The sequence below is a fragment of the Pygoscelis adeliae genome, unplaced genomic scaffold, assembly GCF_000699105.1.
Source record: "Pygoscelis adeliae isolate BGI_AS28 unplaced genomic scaffold, ASM69910v1 Scaffold123, whole genome shotgun sequence".
Classification (NCBI taxonomy): Eukaryota; Metazoa; Chordata; class Aves; order Sphenisciformes; family Spheniscidae; genus Pygoscelis; species Pygoscelis adeliae.
In genome coordinates, this window is record NW_008824650.1 from 237,134 (window position 1) to 241,682 (window position 4,549).

Below are 4,549 nucleotides of genomic sequence, written 5' to 3' on the forward strand. Positions count from 1 at the left end.
TTGGTAGAGCATGGGAAGCTGAACAGTCCTTGACTAGTGTAAGCACTGCTTAACAACAACTAAACATCGGTGCGTTATCAATATTATTCTCATCCTAAATCCAAAACACAGCACTGTACCAGCTACTAGGAAGAAAATTAACTATCCCAGCTGAAACCAGGACAGTTTTATACAAGGGCACTAATGAGGCCTCATATAAACATGATCAAATATCTGTGATCCTTAGGTATGTTTTAATGAATGTAGTGCAAAACACTTCTATTTTATTTTCCATGTTTTGCAGCTGGAACTTTGAGATGTGGTGGAAAAAATTCCTCCGAAGTAATTTGGGAAATCTATGGAAGACCCAGGGATAAATGCAGTCCTAAATCCCAGTCCAATAACTGAACCAGAAAATATTTTTCTCTTCTTTTCATAGTCTCTTGCAAACTCCAAGGGCCAGTAGGGCTAGGAGAAAACTTTAGCAATATGTACCGGATACCATATTTGAAAATTATTAAGAAATTCATCATAAAAGACAGAAATGAGTCTCCTCTGACCAGCTCTGACCTTGAAATATCCTTCTCTCCTGACATATCAGTTTTCGTTTTCAATAGCTGTGAGAAACATCTTTCTCCGAGAAACAGTGGATATTCCTTTTGCCAGTTTGTAAGCAAAACACAAAGCAATTTTAAAAGCTGTCAGCTACAACGGCTTCTTCAGGTTAAAAAATACCCTTTGTTTTTCCAGTAACTATTAATGGTTTAAAGCACTTTTCATAAAAATCTTCTGCACTTTGGGGAAAGGGCTAGTTTTATATATCTTTATTGGAAAAAAACCCCCAACAAATCTCCAAAAATCCAGCAGCCTTGATATATGAAGGATTTCCTTCTTCCTTTATAGGAACCTGTACCGTAACCTTTTTTTTTTTTTTTAATTCCCCAGATTTAGACAGAGACAGCCTGACGGTGTCTGGTGCTGCTCTTCTCCTTGCCACTTATGTATGCCTCCTCACAGACTATGATATCACAACTCATTAATCAGGCAGCAGGCTGGCTCGAGTGAGAGCAGAGCGTGGGCCAATGCCAGTGCTCCTTTCCTCTGATTCATCAGGTGATTTTTTTTTTTTTCCTTAGTGTGGTCACAGAAGTGTATAAATAGCAACAGTATTCAATATTTTATCCTCAGACTAAATTTAAAGGTTTCACTAAGATCAGGTGTATAAGGTGGGCTGAGCATCTAAAGTAAGATTTGTCAAGCAGATAAATTAGGTGGCAATTGCTAAAATACTGTGTAACTAGAGAGGTTTTGTTTAAGGGCATGGTAAGGGAGTCTGTGCCAGCTATTATAAAGAAATGTGAAAAGAAATAAGGAGTCTTCCCCTGCTTTACATTCTCATATAGGGACCGACCTATTTGCTCTGGTTTTTGTTAGTGAACTAGAGAAGGCAGATCACTAACCAATGTCCAGACCTGCTAGCAGAGCTACCTGGCTGCAGAGAGAAAAGCCAAATAGTTCCAAAGTCAGGCAAGATATTACCCTGAATGGATTAATTTGGAGGCTCTGGATTTTGTCATTAACACTACTGACATTACTATTTCCAAAGCATTGGGAGCATAATCCCAAGGATAACTATTGGCACGTGAAGAAAATAAGTTGTCACTAAAGGAAGGCAAAGAAGTTTTGGCAAAGAAACTCTGCTGGTTTAACTTGCATCTTTATGTCCCCTTGCAAGTGGGGAAAAGAAGCCAGGGAGGTGATTGAATTCATGTCCCTTTTGCAAAAGGTTGTTCATCGTACTGGAGTCCATTTTTTTCTCTCCAGGTGATGCATCTTGGCCGAATTGAGCATTCAGCCTCTTCCAGGGCTGACCGGTCTGTTCCAACATGACAGCAGTGCCAGGACATGCCTTCTGTTTTTCAGACATTCACTTAAATTTTACCTTCCTCTGTGCCAGCTCTGAAGAACTGCAGGAAAGGACACTCAGTGGTTAAGGACTGAACTGTAGCTGCCTCCTTTGCAGAGCAAAGACTCTCAAGGCAGATAAGGAACACAGCAAGAGGAGCAAGGAGTAAGCTCTTTACAGCCTACAGATGACAACCTGCAACCGACAGTGTCTGGGATAGCACAGAGAAGTGAACTGCAGTTTTTTCACTTTTGCAATGTCAGCATGATGGACACTGGGGAGGTTGTATTATTGCCAGCAAGAGCAAAGGTGAGGCCCTACAAAGTGTGGAAAAAATACTCATCATTTTGAATTAAAAGACACATTTACACCTTAGTGAATGCAAAAATCTTTGCTTTCCAGGAACATCTGACTGGTCCAGGCTACTGCGTCTGTATATTCACAGGGCAAACCAGTACTGATTAACAGTGAGTTTCCAAGGTGTTGATTCTGACTCCTGAATGAGCTTTTTGTTTTCACTTTAATGGCAATAGCATGGCAGTAGCTTAGTTGCAGCTGAGTTGTGTAAGAGGGAACCCAAGTGTTATCCTGTGGCATAATAGGTTCATGAATTGTGGATTTGAGGATGAACTGTTGTCAAATCATCTAGCAATCTAGTTCTGAAAAGAAATCCCCTTTCTTCCTGTATCTTGATTGCTATGGGCTTTTCTACTTGCTTTTCTACTTATTTTTCTACTTACTATGAGCTTTTTTACTTTCTTCCTGTGCATCCCATTTCTTTGTTGCAGTCCCTACAAAAACGTCCTTGCCTATCTTTCCAGCATTTTTATTCATCAAAGAGCTCATTCTTTCCTGCTTCAAAAAATGCAGGCTTTGCATTCAACCTTTTTCACACCTCTGTCAGTACCATTCTATGTGCTCTTGCCTATGATTTCTCCAGTTTCCTTTGAAGCCAGCCAAGTCCATTTCCCCACGTGTCCATGTTTTTATTTTCTCTTCTCTGATACAGAGAATTCTGGTCTATATCTCTCTATTCCTTGTGACTCAATCCCTTAGTTAATATCTGTTTCTGATGTGCACCTTTCAGGGAACTAGCTCACAAGCCTTAAGCAGAAGGCTATAGATACATAGCAGTGTTTATGTTAGCATAAAAAATAATTAGGTAGACTGGGGGAAAAAAAAGGTCTTGGCCAGTTCAAGCCTTTGATTGTGCATTATGTTACTTCTTCCTTTTACTCCACACTCGGTTTGTATGCAGTCTCAGATACTAAGCTCTTTAGTCAATCTAATTAAAACTATTTGTACAGCGCCTTACACCAAATACAGCGCAGGGCCTATGGTCAGCCCTGCCGATCAGCATTATCAGTAGCTGTCTGCATGCCTCCAGCATTCGGAGGTTCTGTTCCTTTCCCCTCTATATCAAATCGAGCTGGTCTGTGTTTACAATGATTTAAATCAAAGTTGAATTTGGCCCAAATTTTAGTAAAACATTCTTCCTGAAGTATCGCAGTGAAGTCAATACTCTTATTGTTTCCTGCTGTGTCTTTATTTGCATGTTAATGGCAGATTATTGTTGTCTTTTCCAGTGTGCTTCCCCAGAGACTCTATGCCTGTTTTTATTGATTAGTTCCTCTTCATTTAACATTTAAATGGATATTTTCAAATTGGTGCAAAATTATAATAGTGTGTTTGCTCAAGGCATTTAACTGTGGTATTAGCAGAGTCATCCAAGTCTGCTGATTATGCATGCTCTGTACAAAAGAGTTTAAGGACTGCAATGCAGACCTGCAATTAGGTCTGAGTTACAGAAGCAAATGAATCCTGGGCCAAAAGCAGCCATCATCTCGTTTATCTTCCTCAAATGTTAGTGCAGGTGAAGCATGAAGGCAGAAAGCACACATTAACATAAGAAGCAAATAAATCTGAGTTTGTAGCCTTCAAAAAAGTTCTTAATCTTTTTTCAGTTTCTATAAATGTTATATGCTGATCTTATACATTATCTAAGTTATCTCTTTCTGTTGTTGTAGAAACTCGGGAGTGGAAGCTTTTCAAAAATGAGGTTTTATTAGGTGAGCATGCATACACTTACTCATGCAGTAGTGAAAATTTTGGCTATGTGAACATGCACTGTAATGACTGGTTTGCAGCTCTAAGAGTATGGGCTGCAATCTCACCAAATTACATAAAACTCATCTGGCCTCCTCAGTATCTAAGCAGAAGAAGCATGAAAGCTGAGGTTTCAGCAAATAACACTTTATTTATCTAATGGTTCTTTTGGGGGGGCACGCAGGGAGCATTTATGGAATCTACTGGCCTTGCAGACTGGCTTTCTTCATTGTTTCTACAGGGCTGGCAGAAACAATACTGTTTCCCTGTTGTTCCTGAGAGGCTTGAAGATATAGTCATCTTTGCCTTGTTCCTTCTGAGTTAATCTTACTTCTAGCCAGTGCTTTTAAATAGTCTCAGGGTGGCATTGGGTGCCTGCTAGCAGATCCCAGCTGATGGTCGTAACCTGTTGAAAACACAAGTGACACAACAGACATTTTCACAACAAAGCCAGCTCTTCTGGCTGAATTTAACTTTGTTAATTAGAATCATAGAATCATTTAGGTTGGAAAAGACCTTTAAGATCATCGAGTCCAACCGTGTCAGACCTTAAAGACT